General features: G+C 40.0%; 1 pseudogene; it reads right to left on the bottom strand.

Moving 5' to 3' along the window:
* Positions 1 to 9,773: 9,773 nt before the first annotated feature.
* On the bottom strand, positions 9,774 to 10,501 carry LOC118548165 (eukaryotic translation initiation factor 3 subunit M pseudogene; annotated as a pseudogene).
* Between the last annotated feature and the right edge of the window lie 8,436 nt (positions 10,502 to 18,937).

The raw sequence follows: 18,937 nt of genomic DNA on the forward strand, positions 1-18,937 counted from the left end.
TAAAGATAGTCATTACCTTCTTTTCTTTTTACACAGGCAGTGAAATCTATTTTTAATGGTTCCGTTTTAAATCCCTGTTGTTAGAAACATTTATTTAACCTCTAACTCCGCTCTACTGAGACATTTTTGTTTACATCGGGTTAGACCTTGACCTTCGCAACCCTACACTCAGGGGAAATTTGTTGTCGTTGCTGTTGTGCTTTCAAAAAGATTTGATTGAAATTGGTTTGGCTGCTTCTTTTAGGTTTGGAAATAGCCAAAAGCAATTTTGCTTTGGACTATTTGGGGAGACTTTATTTCTTCCTCCTCTGGCTTGGGAAGATTTCAGTATGAAAGTGGAGCTTATACAGACAGTGAATAAAGCGTGTGTCAGAACTGCTTGGCCCGCAAGCTTGAGCCGTAAAAACCATCCGTTGCCATTTTACTGGCAACTTGTCGGCTCTCTCCTGTTTCCTTGGAGGCGAGGAGATGCGCAGATTGGAGCTGCAGGCAGGCCCTTCACTGTTAGCATGAGGCTTGGTGACTAGTTGTAGGCAGCTAGCATCTGGTGGCCTCCCATAGAGACGCCCTCAAATGCTTCGGGAGGATTTTGAAAGAGACTTTAAAGAACTTTACTTCCTGGAGAAGGCCAGGAGTAGGTACAGATGTTTTTTACTTATTCCATGGGAAGCGAGAATATTGTAGCTTTGGGAAAAGCTTCCAGGTATACACAGGAAGAAGGTAAGAAGGAAGAATGAGTCCAAATAATTTCCACCCACCTCTAGAGCCCCCTTCAGCCCCCAGACTCTGAGAAAATATTCTGAAGTTTTCCACTCCATCTACAGATTGCCCATGTATCCCAGATCACTCCCCGGGACACAAGGGAAGAGCAGAGACCACAACAGCCACACCATCCTGCTCCCCACTTCCTACCCGGGGTGGGGGTGCGGGTCTCCTGACCGATTATTACTGAGAATGTCCCATGTGTACTCAGGTATACGGTTCTCTCAACCACTGCATGGTGCTCATAATTTTTTCCTAATTTTGGCTCCTGTGGTGATTTTTTTTTTTTTTAAAGATTTTATTTACTGACTTGACAGAGAGAGAGACAACGAGAGCAGGAACACGAGCAGGGGGAGTGGGAGAGGGAGAAGCAGGCTTCCCGTCGAGCAGGGAGCCCGACGCAGGGCTCGATCCCAGGACCCTGGGACCATGACCCGAGCCAAAGGTTGACGCCCAACGACCGAGGCACCCAGGTGCCCCCTGATGTTTGGTTTTGATGTCCTCTGTGACCTTGAGGCCATATTGAGGGCCAGTGTCAATTCAGCAACTACCGCTGACCATGCAGAGACCACTGCTGCTGGACCGAGGGAGCTAGCTCCCGCAGCATTGAGTGGTGTCTCATCATGTTGACTGCCCAAGCTCTGGACTTAAGACAACCAAGGCTCCTCAGTTTACTAGCCAGGTGACCTTGGATAAATCCTTATTCTCTTTGGTAGACTCTCCTGGCTGCGTCCCACTTCTGACAGAACTTTTCATCGGCAGAATCCAGAGCGTTGCGCCCAGCAAAAACATGGCCTTCGCCAGCCTCCTAGGCAGCTGAGTGTGGGCATCGGGCAATGTGAGCCATGACAGAAATGATGTTTGGGGCTCTGGGGCAAGACTAACTGAAGGGAAAGAGATGAGTGCCTTTGATTTTTGCTTTATTTCCTTCCTGTTGCCTGGAAACGCAAATGTGAGGCCGAAGCTTGGGCAGCCACCTTAGGAAGCCACCTAAGTGGATTTTTGGAACAGAAGTCACTTATGGAAGATTGCAAGGCAGAAAGCGGGATGCAGAAAGAAAGAAGCCCATGAGAAGTTCTGCACACCACCACTTAAACTTCGTCTAGCTAGGAAACAAATAAACTTCAAATTTGTGTAAGTTACTGTCATTTTGATCTTTCCTATAATATGCAGCCAAAACTAATCCTGATAATTTATCTAGCAAAGGAGGAAGACAATAGCAATACTAAACCCTAGAGTTATTGTTAGGTTATATAATGAAATAATACGGATGACGAATGTTTATGTGTTTAATAAAACTTAGATATTATCACTAAGTAAAAAGTTTAGTTTGCACTTAATAAAAGTTAGATATTATAACCTGAATGAAACTTTGGGTTCCCTAAGTCCACTCTTGAGATGGAATTTCATAAGAAAACGTGGTTTGGCCACAGAAATAATGAAAAGCAATTTAAATTTTTATTGGTGTTACTAAAAAATGTCAAAGTGTATCCAATTTGACATCCAGAGACACTTTATTTTAAATGGAGAAGGTTCTTTTTTTTTGTTAGTTATTTCTTTTGAAAAGATTTCAGACTTACAAAAATTTGCCAGAATAGTACAGAAAACCTCTGTAAACTCTCCACCCATATTCCCCAAATGTCAAATTGCTATCACATTTCCACACTCACTCACTTACGTGCCCATTATCATTAGCTTTGCTCTTGAACTTTGGGAAGGCACACTGTAAGATGCTACCCCGTGAAACACTCTAGAACGTGTTTCCCAAACAAGAACACTCTCCTAAATCACCAGCATATGACACTCAAAATCAAGAAATCGACATTGATATAGCACTGCCCTCTGCCTGTGGGCCCGTTCAAATTTCAGCAGCTGACCCCATAATAGCTCATTTTCCTTTCTGTCCCAGGATCTTCTCCAGAATACTTTTGCATTTAATTATCATGCATTTTCTGATAACTTCAAACTGGTACACGCCCTGAGTCTCCTTGTTTTTCATGTCCTTGATGGTTGTAATGAGTAGATCTTTGATCATAACCTCATCTACCATGAGTTCACACTGCTACCTCCAGTTTCAGCTCAGCACCTTGGGCTTCTTTCCTTTCTTTCTCCTGTCTCTGTGTGTAACATTTTCTCCTGAAGTGAGCAGTTTGGCACCCGTTATCCTCAGTTATTGAGCTCTGCTAAATTTGCTCATTTGCTCCGTGTGACCAGTCCTCCTGCCCCATTGGCCCTTTCTTCAGCCACCATCCCTGCTCGTCCCTGCCACAGTCTTGCTCCTTGACTGGCCTCCTGGCCTGTGCCTTGGAGAAGGGAAGGAAAGGGAAGGAAAATAGAAGGGGAAGGAAGAGCAACACTTTTTAATCTCCTTTTCTTCATTCCTTTTCCCACACACTGTACCTGCCCTGTACGAGTGACATCCCAACCTGATTCAGAGCACCCTGGCATTCGTTAATATGAGTTTTCTTGCATACTTTGCAAACTTATAATCATTCAAGACAGTAGTACTTTTCAAAATTAAAGTAAAAAAGCTTAATCCCACTATGCACCTATCGCCATCCTCCACAATCCCCTAAACCTCTTGCATTTTAAATCAAATATAATAGTTATAAACAACTGAACAAGACTTCATTTTTTTAAAGCAGGCTCCATGCCCAGCATGGAGCCCATCACGGGGCTTGAACTCATGACCCTGGGATCAAGACTGGAACTGAGATCAAGAGTTGGACACTTAACTGACTGAACCACCCAGGTGTCCTAAGACTTCATTTAAAATATATATATAAAAAATAATGTGATGCTAGAAAAAGTCGACTTTGCCTGCAAAGGTCTTCAGCTGTCAGGGAGACCTAAGTGTGTGAAGCGAAATGCAGGCTTTCTTGTTCACACTTTAGACACAGTCACAGGCCGTGTGTGTGTCCACGATCGCTTTGTCTTTCTTCTAGCTGCATCTTTCCCCAACTGAAAGTTTGGAAAGATCAATGTTAGAAGACCAAATTATCCAGAAAAGGCTATACATTGTGTTTTCTAAACTGGAAGAGGCAGACCCTTTTCTCAAGAACAAAAACGTCCCCTCTTTCATTGCACGAACTCTTACCCAAAACTTTGACCCACAACATGCTTTAACTCCATAGCAACTGTTAACCTACATTTTTTTTTGTTCTTTGCTGAGCAAATGTAGAACTTGACTACATTTCCTGGCCTCATTTGCAGCTCCTAAGGAATATGGGTGAGGAGAGTGAGGCACACCAACTACCTCCAAGCTGAGCTCATACAAGTCTTGGTGCGTTCGCCCTGTTCTCTGTCTTCCCTCACATGCTGTCCAGATGCACGGCTGCAGTATAGGACTCCAAAGCCTGGTGGCAGAGCCACTGGAGGGAAAGGAACCTGGTTCCTGCTTGGAACAGAGCCCCTTCTCTCCCCACCCCATCCCTTCCCAACCTGCATAGGACAGGGAAGTGTGGGAGCCATGGACCTTAGTGGTTGAGATTTAGTATTATTTGGGATGATGCTTAGCCTACTTTGACTAACAAAATCTCCAAACAAAGTGTCATGTGGGTTCCTACTAGGACTAGATCGCAAACAATATTCACTGATGGATAGTTTCCCTGAGTGGCCGTGAATAGTAAGAGTCAACTGACTGAGCAAGACACTTTCTCTTATTTCACCATGGAAATTTCCCTCAATTTCAGTGAGGGATGTTGCAATACCTTTTAAGGCTCTCGTTGTACGACCACAGTTCCAAACAAGGCTCTCAGATATGTCCAACTTCAGTGGCTCATCTGGAGGTGGTGATACATGGTTCCAATGGAAATTCACAGGTGAAACCAGTCATGGTGCTTTATAAGAGTCAGCTGAGTGGTGCACGGAGCTATTTCAGGTTTGGTCCAATGCAAACACTAATCAACATTACTGTAACACATCTTTGAGTTGCATAAGGGTTAATATTCATTCTTGTGGGTTTAGTTTACTAGCAAGAATGATCGAATAATAGGGAGGACTAAACTCAACACCACTAAGGCATTGCCTTTCGTCAGAAGGAGCTTCTAGCCGTGAAAGGTGGATTTGCTTGCGTTCGCACTACTGTGCAAGAAATGGGAGTGACCATGTCATCACCTCTCTGGATGCACAAGTCTTTTGTGCTACTCTGCCCATTTGGGATGCTCCTACTTGTTTTTTAATCCCTGGTCCCTTTACTTCTTGGAGTCGGCCCTGGGGCATTCTCGGCAGAGGGCCCGTGACACTGGAAATTCCTCCTTTTGGCTGATCAAAGCTGATGTAGCCTGACCCCACCCCAGGAAGTGGGGGCAGCCACATCTGTTCATTCTGGCTTCCTGCCAATAGGGGATTTACTCTCGGGTGAGTGGGGGAGAGGGACTTTTATGTCAGGAGGGGATTTATTGTGGGCTGACGGGGTGTGGCGAGTGTGAAGGGTGAGAACCACTCCAGCTCCTTGGCTGGATTGTCGGACTTTTTATGCAGCAGGGTTTAATCTTTGTATGTGGGTTCCAAGACTTTTGTAAAGGGCAAGTGCTGAATCGGTGAACTTTAACGATACGCTGAGAAACTTTTGGGGGGAGTATAGATTTGCAAAAAGCAAGAAGATGAAAGTGAAGGTTAGCGGACTACACACAGTAAGATACTGTTCGGAATCAAACAACGACTGAAGATACAATTCTGGCAGTCCTCATGGTTAGCTAGCATAACCCCACAGGAAGAAAGAAGATAGAAGCCAGGCCACTCGGTGTTCTGAAATCTGGCCTTCGTTAAGGGGGCGGGGGGGGGGGGGCATTAGACCACTTCACATCTCAAAGTCTTCATAGCAACAATTGCAATGATACTAAAATGACACATCAAATTCAGTAAAACGTTCCTTATTTTGTGAAAGTACTAGATGCTAAGAAAGGAGGAGTAAGGCGTTGTATGGTACCGGACCAGGAACATTCAATGCATAGAGTAGGAAGGTTGTCTGAGACCAGAATATGGTCCTGAGCACAACACCATTTCGGTGATCCAATAGATGAACAGGAAAGAAATGTCAAGGGGTTTAATTGAGTTTAACTTTAGAAGTTGAGAGAAAGCCAGCATTTGGCCCTTTAGAAAGTCCTTAACCCTCCATGCCTTCATATTATTTTTTCAAGTCTGCCAAGGCCCGAGATTTTCCCTAGGTGAACTACCTGCCACCTCACAGATCTTATCTAGCAAGTACTTACAGTTTCTATGCCCACTGCCGGGCCATATGATGAGGTCTACACAGAAGAAATATGAGTTATGGTCCCTGTTCTCCATATAGCAGGGATTCCTCTTTGAAGCCTCCATATAAGGATTCAGGAAGGGCCACAGCCCATTTGTAAATGAGAAAAAGATACTCTCTCACCAGACATAGCCCTGGTTGCGTAGTTTGCGAGTAGAGTGTGGGCTACATTTCAACCCTCACTGGTCCTTTACATTTTTGACCCAAACATCTTTGTGTGCTGTGGATTCCATCATATCTTATGGATATGGAGCATGATATCTTAATGGAGTTGGGGGATATGTCTGTCAGAAATCTCAGTTTCATAAGGACCCATGAAAACCTTTCTAGTAAACAAAGGAAGAGAAATTAGAAGCAGACAATTTTAATCCAAGGGCAACACGTCACAGGAGAATTGTCTGAGAGGCTACAAAGGCAGCGTGGTGTCTGTCATAGAGCTAGGTGACAGCAAGGAGTGTCTGGTGACTGTAGGTGGCCTCAGCCAGTTGGATCCAGGAGCCCAAGAAGCTTCAGTACAGATCAGCTGCAGAAATCAGAGGCTCTGAGATGGACTCAGAGTGGCTAAGTGACAACTTCTCCAGCATGAGCTCAGTGAGGGAATGTGGGAAATGGCAGCTCTACACATCAGCATATATGCACTCTTTGGAGAATTCCAGAAGTACCCGGGAGCGGGGAAGATGTTTAAAAAAGAACCGGAGTCCTAAAACTGTGAGTTGAGGAAGAGTCATAGGAAGATTATTTGTTGCTGTGATTGTGATACTATTTTTATCCCAGCGCAGGGGTGAACTGGGCAACGAGAAAGCACGTATACATATGAAAATGCGAAGTAATGGTACATTCCACTCCAGTGTAACTTTTCCTCACCACACGTTATGGAGCACAAGATGGGAGGTGATTGTAAAATGTTAAGACAACACCATTTGTGTATGTTCTACTTGAGTCGGCTTCACTTGTTAGGAAAGATAGAATATACAGGGCGGTGAGCAACTTCTACAATTAATAATTGGGGGTTCCGGGGTAACGTTCTTAAATTTCTATTTCAGCAAAGAGATGGGGGGAGGACAGCGTAGGCAGGGGAGAGTGGTTGAGAAGGGACAGGAGGTGACTGTGTGTAGAGTATGAGTAGAAGGTATGTGAAGGGAAATACACCCTAATTCAGGAACCAGGACTCCTGGGTTCTCTCCTCGTTCTGCTCCAGCCAGCAAAGTGGGAGTGGGGAAAATCATTTCCCTTCTCTGAGCTTTGATTTTTCTCATCTGTAAAATGCATTGAACTGATTAGCTTTCAGAGTCCTTCCCTGAGTGTGATGCTCACATTTGTCTCTGAAAACAGTGTTGTTGAAAATGAGGTTCTTACTTCCCTTCCCAGACATCAGGTGATGTCTGCATTCCAGCACCCCCGCAAAAGTACTATCTCCCCCAGTGAGGCTGCAATGCCTCTGAGTGTTGCTAAGTTTGGTGGACTTGGAGTCGGACCAACGAACAGGCACTCCTCAAACAGCGGCCCATAGCCTCTGATTTCTCCACGTTCTCAAAATCTCTGCAACAGCAGTTGGAATGACATTTTATTTATTAATTTTTAAAGATTTTATTTATTTATTTGAGAGGGAGAGAGTGAGAGAGAGAGAGAGAGCACGGGCAGGGAGGAGGGGCAGAGGGAGAGGGAGAAGTAGGCTCTCCGCCCAGCAGGGAGCCTGATGTGGGGCTCGATGCCAGGACCCCAGGATCATGACCTGAGCTGAAGGCAGATGCTTAACGACAGAGCCACTCAGGCACCCTCCGAATGATATTTTAAATAAACAGTTTTATGAGAAAGAGAGGAGATTAGGGGAGGGACAAAGAGAAGAGAGGAGAGGAAGCTAAACTATAAGGGAAGGAACCCAGATAAGAATGGACTCCTTTCCACACTTCCTTCCATCACATATATGAGAATTTTGCCTTTTTAGGATATATCAATCCACCTTTTGATCAAACTATAATTTCAACATTAAAAAATTAATTTTAGGGGCGCCTGGGTAGCTCAGTTGGTTAAGCGTCCTACTCTTGGTTTTGCCTTAGGTCATGATCTCAGGGTCATGAGATGGAGCTCTGTGTCGGGCTCCGAGCTCAGTGCGGAGTCTGCTTGAGATTCTCTCCCCTCTGCCTCTGCCCCTCCCTGGCTCACATGGTCTCTCTCTCTCTCTAAAATAAATAAATAAATAAATAAAATCTTAAAAAAATTAATTTTAGATTGATTCTAATCTCTGATATTTTGGCTGCAGTTTGTAATGCATCAGTTTCAGCCTGACCTAAGGAATTTTAGGCCCTTTTCCAGAATCATCTCCTGAAAGCAAGGTCCTGGTCATTTGTCTCCCCTGCTAAAGAATCTTCATGGGCTCCTTGACCCCAGTATACTTTTCTAGTTTTGAATCAAGCTAATTTTTTTTTTTTGTCTGTTTCCAATGCTTTTCCACAGTAGCTAATATAGTTGAAAATATGTGGTTTTCATATCATTAAAAATAGTCTTACACATCCGAATTCACGAAAATACTAAAACTACTATTCCTATTACTAGATTTTCACTTTAATTCCTTATTGAAGCTATGTTGAATTGAGTCCACATACTTCTTAAACTAGATGCCTATTGAGTAAGTACCTGAAATCTCCCACAACTACTCTCATGCCCTCTGTTTGAACGAATGAGGTAACCTGTATTGTTTCCATTTGAACTTTGTTGCAGAAGAAATAGAGAAAGATTATGTGGTTTGAGGATCGATTGACCAACATCTATATTGATGATAAGAGGAAAAATGTGATTAAGTGAAGGCAAAAGGATTTCTGTCTTACAACACTGAAAATATTAATGATGGGGAGGAAATGAAATACTGTGTCTAGCTGATAATTATTGTGGAATTTGCTTTCTCAGACATCTTTGGTATCATGATAATAAAAAAATACATATAAAATTATGAGGAATGATTTAGAAGTGATTTGGCTCTCCATAAGGTTAGAGGTTAGCAATTTAATCAGGTCACTTATTATCATACATCAGTATAAGCCATATAGGCCAGGAACAAATGGATGCTGCTGCTGATTTTCTGTGTTTATGGAAAATAAAAGAAAGGGAAAGAAAAGATGAAACAAAAAAATGTTAAGTGCCAGTCTTGTGCTTGGCTATGACCTCGCTTAATCCTCATACCAACTTCCCTGAAGGAGTTTCCAGTATCCACATTTTACAGATGGGGAACCACAGGAGGTGGAAAGAAACTGGTCCAGAATCCCATAGCCAGGATTGTAGCTGAGCTCAGCCTGCCCTCAGAGACTTTGTTCTTCCCACCTTGATCTCTTGTGATTGGTTTTGTTTGCTTTTTTTTTTTTTGTCATTCAGTTCATTCTTTCTTGTTCTAGAGAAATTACACAGGATTTGATCACTGCTATCTGTGCAATTCCATATAATATATTAGTTATCATTTGAAATCATTTTAGCACTGAATATTGAACAACTCACCAGTTTCAAGATGGCATCTCCATTATGCATGTACACATATCATTTAAAATAAAGAATAGTCCTTTTTCATTTTGACCAGAGCAAGGCTCAGTTTCTTCCCACTGAGTTCTGACCACCCGAATCTTCCTGCTCAGCTCTTTTTTTTTTTCAGTTTATAATGTTTTGCTATGATTTAGATTTTCTCAAAGAAGAACAAAATTTTATACATAGCGTAAAAATTCAGAAAGACTCACAGGGCTATTTTTCACTTTGTTCAAATTTTTTTTTTTAAAGATTTTATTTATTTATTTGACAGAGAGAGACACAGCGAGAGAGGGAACACAAGCAGGGGGAGTGGGAGAGGGAGAAGCAGGCTTCCCGCTGATCAGGGAGCCCGATGCGGGGCTCGATCCCAGGACCCTGGGATCATGACCTGAGCCGAAGGCAGACGCTTAACGACTGAGCCACCCAGGCGCCCCCTCACTTTGTTCAAATTTTGTTCCCAGGCATTAAATGTGTCATACAGTTGTTGCCATTGCTGTTTTCCAAATGTCCGCTGGGTACTATGACTGACAGCAAGACCATCTTAGTTCTTACTGCATCAGTAACAAACACTTCAACATCATCGGCTCCAATCTGAAGTTCTTGCTGCAGTGTGTCAAAAGAAATTTCTTTATTTTCCACTGCCATTCCCATAAAAGTAAGCAGTCTCATTTTTGCCATATTCTGTTCATGTAATAGACCAACTGGATCAATGAAGTCTTTATTATTCTGATAAAACTTGACATATGATGCCAATTTAGCACTCACAAAAACGGTTAAAAGATCATGAATAAGTTCGCCTTCCTAAAATTTGACTGGTTTTAAAGTGAGAAGATGGTCAAAAAGAAATGTATTTAGATCTTTCAGTGCTCATACAATACAGCTGTGGGCATCAGCTGGAGCCTGGGAAGCGTTGTCCTCCATGTGACTTCCTAGCAATTCCACACTTGAGAGTGACAGCCGAATACTTACTGACATACTTTTTCTGGAGAGCCAATGAACCATTCTCCTCTGGCCATAAATGTACTGTCATCCATTGTTCAAGTCGGGTTATTACCAAGTATGTTTTTGGAAACACATTCTCTAGATGTCACAGAGCCTTTCATAATTTAATTTATCAATGTCAAGGAATTGTGAAATTGTCACAGCAGCATTAATGTTGAATCAATTAAACACAAAATAGGCTATGGTGTCTCATGCTTTGGAAGATGAGAAGTGGTTATAAGCAAATCCACAGGGACAGAGCGTTAAACTTCCAAAGGATGAGTAATCACTGTTAAAAACAGTATACACCTGTGTGAGATGCCATATGAAAATATAGGACAAGGGCCTTCTTGGTAGCTGTGAAAATTTAAAACAAGACACCAACCAGACAGCTCTCCTATTTCCCAGATGCCTTTCAGGACTGGTATCTCTCTATAAGCCTCAAAACCAAAAGTCAGAGACAGAACAAATTACAATGAATTATTACCACCATGATGTTTCATCAAGAATCCTTTAGAAGGATAACATTTCTTGTAACTGCTAGATTTCTGAGCCAGAGGTGACCAAAATCTCATCTATTTTTTTAGCATACCATGCAATCCTTTTACATCTTCGAGAATATTTGGATAAAAATTTGGGAAATACACACATGAAATATTGATTCTTATTTCTGGTGAGTAATCAGGTTAACCCTATTGGTAGAATGAGGTTGAGATAATTAATAGGTGGATTTGCCAAAATGAGTAAATGAATCCATTACAATACGTTATGTCACAATCCTATCTCTGCTACCATCATTTTAAAATAAAAATAACATTTAACAAGTTCTGTGCCCCGAAGTTGAAAATAGAATGTTATAGAGTTGTCATTATTTCTTCTCTGGGAAAGATTGTGACTGATAAGATAACTATTGCCTAAACTATTTTAGTATATGGAATTGGCACAGATAAATTCTCTGCTCTATGTACTAATTACAGTAATTTGATCATTATAATGATTATAATTTCATATTCACTTTATATGAGATAGTCTCTTAACACTGCCTGTCACATCATAGTAAATTTGCTTGTAAGATTCTTTTGGGGGGAAACTATTATATCTTATCAACAATGTCTTTAGTGGCTTAATTATGATATGCCTTCAGGATTTTTATAACACCTCTTGCAAAGCCTGTTTTCTGAATGAGAATGTTATATGTCTAAGAGCTGTGTCAAGATACTCTTTTAAATAGTCAGTTGCATTTCTAATATATTTATGAGAAAAATTACTGAAAACAACCTGAAATTCCAGCAAGGAGGTACTTATTAAATTAATAATGGCATATCCCTGCAATAGAATATCAGATATTTACAAAAAGAATAAGGAAATGCTATGTACTGATTCAGACAGATTACTAAGGTATACTCTGGAATAAAAACAGCAAGGTACAAAATAGTGAATATAGAATATATTTTTTATATAAAATAAGGTGTATATATATATATATATATATATGTCCATATTTGTATTTTCTTGCATTTTCAATCAAGGAAGGCTCTGGTAGGACACATAGGAAAGTAATACAAATGGTTTCCTGAAGGTGAGGGGAGGGATATGTGTGGAACTAGATGAGTGGTAGATGGGGCTGAAGACAGACTTTCTCTTTATTCCTTCCTTTAGAATCTCTGTTGGTGGTGCCTGGGGCCATGAAAAGTTTTTAATATTCACTCAGCCTACTACATCAAACTTTCACTTGTTTTGGATTTTGAGTCATACATATGAAAGCCTTTATCTGTTGTCATTTTATCACTTTTATAACTTTTTGCAATTAAATATTTGAGCCATTTGTAATTTGCTATGGTGCATATTATGGGAAACAATGGTTATCCAGTTGTCTCAGCATTATTTACGAAGAGACTGTCATTTCCTTATTGACTGGACATGTTACCTTGTTCACATGTTAAATTCCCTCAGTATTCTTGAACTTTCTATTCCATTACATCGGTTTGTCTATGTATATGCCCCCATGATTTAGTTACTTCGACTATCTGCTTTAAAATTGATAGGCCTGGTTTTCCCTCATTGTTCTCTTTCAGAGGTTTTCTGGCTATTTTTAACATTTCTAAGGTAAATCTTTCATAAAATCAGGTTGTCTAATTGAAAAATGTTGGTATTGTAATTGGTATTGTGCTAAATATATCCATTAACTTAAGGAGAATTGATAACTTTTTGTTGTTGAATAGTTTTCCAGTTGGTTCTCTTGGACTTTTCAAGTGTATAATCATATTACTTGCAAATAGTGATAATTCTACCTTCTCCTTCCCATTTCTCTTGTGTCTAATTTCTTTTTCTCATCTAATTATAATGATTAGTTAAATATGCTCCTAAAATCTCTGCAAAGACTCACCAGAGGAATGGTTATGGCAACAGAATCTGGGTGAAATTCTTAACCCATTTATACACGGCCTTGTTTTGAATAACTCTTTTGGCTATATCAACATGACCTGTTAGTTAGAGATTTTTCTTGATGCCTTATTTCTAAGAAATGAGAAATGACTTCACTTGTTATTAAAACCATCTCCAGTATATTAAATTGGAGCTTTCCCTAAGGGCTAGTTTACAAATAGTCATGATTCATCTGACATGCTGTAAGGAAATGTACATAGACAAAAGAGAGATTTTAGCAATTGACTGGTTAATTTGTCTTTTCCCCCAAGCCAGGTGTATTGGAAATGACTGAAGCAAAATGTGTGGTTTACATCCTACTCCCCAACCCCTGTATGTTTGAATTCAACTTGCATATTTGAACATAGTCATGCCAAGTTTAAGAATGATCTTCCTCATCTATGGTAGCAAGATTGATTGCCTGGTGTATTGCATGATGATAGATATATTTTATATTTAAATCTAAAACTCCAATAGCCAATTCAGGGCTGAATTTGGTCCCAATATGAAGCAAAAGGTATTTGACAACTAAATGGAAAGGATATCAACCAAACCAAAGTTTGTTAAATTTAGAGATTTTTCATTCAAGAAGTGAAGTGGTAGTAAATACTTTTGAAAATCCAAGGCTAGAATTGCCAGTTGCAAGACTGGATTTCCACAATCAAAATTTACAAATTTTCTTACTGACACAACCTTTAGCATATTTGCTAGGTGAAGGAGTTCATTATGAAAGGAAAGGAGCATCCATGAATAGTAAAGGGAATGACCAAAGACTATAAAAGTTAAACAGGACACTGTATAGCATTGATACAAATTAAACACACACACACACCTCCAGACACACACACACACACACACACACACACACCCCTCAAGAGAACCTCCTTACAAATCGGCAGTCACTTGATTTACAAATCAAGTGTCCCCTCAGCTTCCAGGGGTCACAAAGTCCCATGTTCTGGTTTGAGGAGCCCTTAATCTGTTTTGAACCTCTTGAAGCTCCTTTCTGGACCAAATAAAGATCAGTAAACCTGCCAGAAAACAAGAAAGCAAGCTCAAGATAAGACTTCCCAGTTGTATGTTCTAACAGCCTAGTCCAATCCCCTGTCTAGTGTAGCTGAGCAAAGAGAAGTGGCCATTTGGGAAGGCTGATGAAAGTTGACTCCTTATTCTAATTGCCACATTTAGCTAAGCTAACACTAACTTACAGATCTACAGGAAGCAGGCAAGACAGAGCATCCATTCAGTCAAGGAAATCCACCACATAGGTCACTATAGCTTACTAGGATGGGTGTTTCTTATTCCCTATGTCTACCGACTTGGTAACACTGAGGCCATCCCTCAATATCAGAGTTTACATTTTGACCTAGACTTCCAATGATGAATAGCGGGTGATTTCTACCAGGTGAAAATCTTATTTATCTATCCTAGGCTGAGGGTAAAAAATCCTGAACGAGAGCCAAAAGACACATGAACTAGATTATATGTACTCAGAAGAATTTGTAAATCAAGTGACTGCTGATTTGTAAGGAGGTTCTCTTGATGCGTGTATGTGTGTGTTTTGTGTTTCACTTGCGTGTCTCAATGCCATACAGTGCCAGGTTTTGTAAATTGCCAAATATATAGTGATAACCTATTGAAAAGACTAAATATTGGCTTGGAGGCATTGGCTGAACTTTACCATTTTTCTTTTTATAATTAGATTTTTTTAAACTTAGCCCCACATGCCGCTACTTTTAGCACAATGCAGCAGGGTCTAGTTAAGTTATGCTATATGCTTTTCAATTAAACCATAACTTTCCCATGTGCATTTTGTTGTGCTCACTCAACATTAAATAAATGGATAACACCTGAATAAATTCAGAGCCCCAGAGTACACCAATTCTTGGAAGTAATTTACCAGTGAGAGGTTTTTCATTTGAGCTTAATCAAGAGTGTTACTGAATTGAGGTAAAGCAGTAGTTACTTAAGTACAATCTCTACAAGCAGGTAATAGTAAAATATATAATAGTATTTATGACTGGTTGACCCATTTCTCAACCCGTTTAAATCTGGAAAGATATGTAATAAATTTGAGTCCAGTTTATGTACTTGGACTATTCATATATACAGTAAAGCTCTTTCATAAAGCTTCTTATCAGGGGAACTGTCTTAGAAAGGAAAAGGAAAATTATGGGCATGGAGATAATACATAAGATTTTCAGCCTCCCATTTTACCATTATATCTCCTTATTTGTATTAAAAAACACAGCTACTGACAATGACACTGTACATGCGTGTAAAGTGTCAAGGAGACGTATATCCTCAGCAGTTCCTGGAACGTGAAGAACTCCGTGGCCTTTCCCTACTGTTGATGTCATTTTTCTTGTAGCTGCTTCTTGGTAAAGCTGAGTGGCAATGACAATAAATATGACGTTCCTCATTTTTGAAAGCTTTCACACTTGATTAGGTATCTAGTGTGGGGACTTGTGCACAGAAAGCATTGAGTGAATATTGCTTAATGATGATCACTCCCTGCCAAATAAAATTAAACATTCTGCATGATGTAGATGCCGATAAATTGATAAAGAGACTGTAATTCTGTGAAAGATCTAGATCTTTCAACTGCAGTCTGTGAACCACTTGTCTTATAGGATTCTTGGTAAAAATGAAAATTCCTAGCTCAAACCTAAGACCTTGTGATTGAGAACCTCTGAGTGTAGGAACTTTCATTTTTAACAGTTTTTCTGGTGATACTCCTGTACTACAAAATTTGACAACTAACCATTAAATCTTGGATTTTTAAAAGAATATTTCTAATTACGTACACGTGCATTTTCATCTAGACCACCAGAGAGGAAATCTACAGAGAAGATGGTTTTCAATATTAGATACTGAATTCTTTATTTAAGTGGTCAAAATAATACTGAGTACATAAAGTCTTAGGCTACGCCTGTAAAATTCTTAAAAACTCAGCAGAAAGTTGAATTATTCCCAAAGACAAATATCTGGCTTTTGAGGAAGATCTGGGATTTTTTACTATTCATTTTTTTATCAGTAAGTTTCATGATAAGTGAACAGAGAAGTTTTTGAGTCAGTTCTCTCCTGGAGAGGTCAGGAAGAAAAGACAACAGTATATAGAGTAAATCTTTTTACTTCTTGACTGTGAGCAGCAGGAGAATGTGTTCAAGGTGTGTGTAGCTGCAAACATTTTAGAATTAAGTGTAACATAAAATATCATAACATTAATTCTCAAATATAAAAAGCAAAGGCAAAGCCCCTATAAGAAGGTCTGGAATGGAAGAAATGTCCCCATGCAGGGAGGGGGGGGCGGGGAGGGGTTGCTATTGGCCACACCTAGAATTCAACTCACACCGAGAAGGAATGAATATATTGCAATGCCTCCAGGAGACAAAGCATGGCTTATGTAAACACCTTTAAAATATGGTTGTTTTGTCTGATAATGATGAGCTTTGGTCTCAGTGTAGATGAGGGTTGAGGACACAGGCAGGGGGATGAGAATGGTAAAGTCAGATCTAAACTGATAATTATGCTCAAATGCTTAAAGAGATAGCATAAGAAAAGGGATTAACTGTATACGGGGTTTGAAAATAAAACCTGAAGACCAAAAGGTAAAATAGGAAAACAGAAATATGGAGAAATTTTCTAAAAAAAAAAAAAAAATCAATGAAAGCCATTCTACAAAGAAATAGGAATGATCGTGGTTTAGTGAGTCGTCATCTTGGAAGCAAGAGGCTATCTGAATAATCATCTAGGACATTGTAGGACCGTGCTTCTCAAAGTTTAATGGGCATATGGATCAGGTGAGGATCATGTTAAAATGCAGAATCTGGTTCTGGATATGTAGGGTGAGACTTGAGTTCCTACCATGTCTAGCAAAGCTCTCAAGTGAAGCCAATACTGCTGGCCCATTAGAATGCTTTGAGTATCAAGATTCTAAGGTATTTTCCAAATCTAAGAATCCAGAATGGATTTACCCTGTGGCTCTGTCACTTTCTGTGTGATCATGGAACTAGTTCCTTATCTTTTCTTTGTCCCAGATTTTCTCATTTGTAAAATTGGAAATAATCAGAGTTTTGCCTTGTAGGAACGTTTGGAGGATTCAGTGAATTAACAGACATAGAGCATGCAAGAGAGAGCCTGACAGGTAATAAATAGTCAATAAACGTCAGCTTTGATTATTGCTGTCATTATTATAAAGCTAAAAAGTTGTGAAATACAGAGTGCTTTGGCTTTCTCTCTTCGCTGATGTAATCAGACTGTGTTTGTGTGAAACTGAGCAAGGATGCCTTAGAGTTTCTCCTTCTCACTGCCAGATAGGTCTCCAGTTGTGGCCTAAAGTCATTTTTAGGTTTTGCTAAATTCCAAAGGAAATGAAATCTACAATGACTCCATTATGCAAATAACAGTAATGTTGAAGGAAGTGGGGAATGGATTTCTAGAGACCGAGTTTTCAGTCCTGCCTCTAATTAGCCATGTAAACTAATAGTATTCTCCCAAACCTGACAATCCCACAATGCAGGAGAACATGTGCTCCTTTTTACCGCTGACTCAAACCCCCAGGACATCTTTCATGGATTGGTGACTTAGCCATAGACTTCCAAGCGACAGAGATTGCCATCGTTCTTTGGGCCCCACATGCTCTTCTGGACTCTTAAGTTATCCACTATGCTGTCCATTTCCTCTGACTCCTGGCTAAATGCCCTGCTCTTAGTGATGAAGAATTCTTGGCACTCAAGCTTATATCAAAGTCAAGGGCTGGGAACCCTATCTAATGGGTGACTGTGGCTTAATGGACATTATATGACTTCTTTTTTTTTTTTTTTAATTTTTGGTACACCTTACTCCCCAAATGTTTTAGCTAATTAAGGAAAAAAAAAATCTAAATTTTGAGATGAACATTTACAGCTCACTTTGTGTGTCACTTCCAAAGTGCAATTTTAATCTAAAAAATAGTTTTACATGAATGATATCCAGGAAATAGAACAAGCATGTGGTAAATCATTAAGTATTTATTGAATTCCTACCATAAGGTCAGCACTGTGGCAATATGGAGACTATAAGAAGTGTAAGCCATTGGAGTTTAACATATAGCTAAGAGGATACTACTTACATATATGGAAAAGTTAGAGTCAATTTAATATTGAGATGAGCAGAAGCAGCTCTGGGAGCCACGACCTGCTTAGCAAGCATGTCCACCTGTCTGTCCCTCCCCCTCAAAACTCCCATTCACCTTTCCCTACTCAGCTTTTTCTGCCCCCCACCCCATAACACTTCTAACATACTATAAAAATTGCTTACATAATATTAGATTCATTGTCTCTTATTGTTTTCCCCTACAAGAATGTACACTCCATAAGGATGGGGCTTTTGCCTCTCGTTTCTTGGTGGATCTCCTGTCTATAGAAGAATGCTTGGGAGCACAGAAGTGTTCAAGAACGATGTTTTGAGTGAGGGGATGATTCATCAAAGAGACCAATACCAAGTCTGAGCCTGCATTTCACAGCTCACAGACCTTGTGTGTTCCTAACACACAAAAGAGGCCAGCAGAAAATATTTTATAACTGACTAGTTTGTACAAACTATATTTGTTATCTCTGCTCAACAATACTCAGGATTTTGTCTTTTTTTCCCCTTTGGACATCTAAAAATTAGGCTGACCTAAAGACACAAAGTCATGAGAATAAATTATAGATAGATCATTATTACACTGCCATTCCAAGGGGAAATGAAATCTGCAATGACTCCGTTATGCAGATAATAGTAACCGTGAAGGAACATGGGAATGGATTTTTTGAGATCTAGTTCTGTGTCCTGCCTCCAATTAGCCATGTAAACTGATGGAATCTCTTGACCTCAGAGTTCCAAAATCTTCAGTTGAAATATGAAATTATTTCTAAATGATAACCACTGATATTTAACTTTGACATCTAGCTTTTTTTGACACTAACTCCATTTTGCCCACCCCATCCCAGTAACCCCCATTCTATTAATAGTTCAAGTTTA

The sequence above is a fragment of the Halichoerus grypus genome, chromosome 14 (genome assembly GCF_964656455.1).
Source record: "Halichoerus grypus chromosome 14, mHalGry1.hap1.1, whole genome shotgun sequence".
NCBI lineage: Eukaryota > Metazoa > Chordata > Mammalia > Carnivora > Phocidae > Halichoerus > Halichoerus grypus.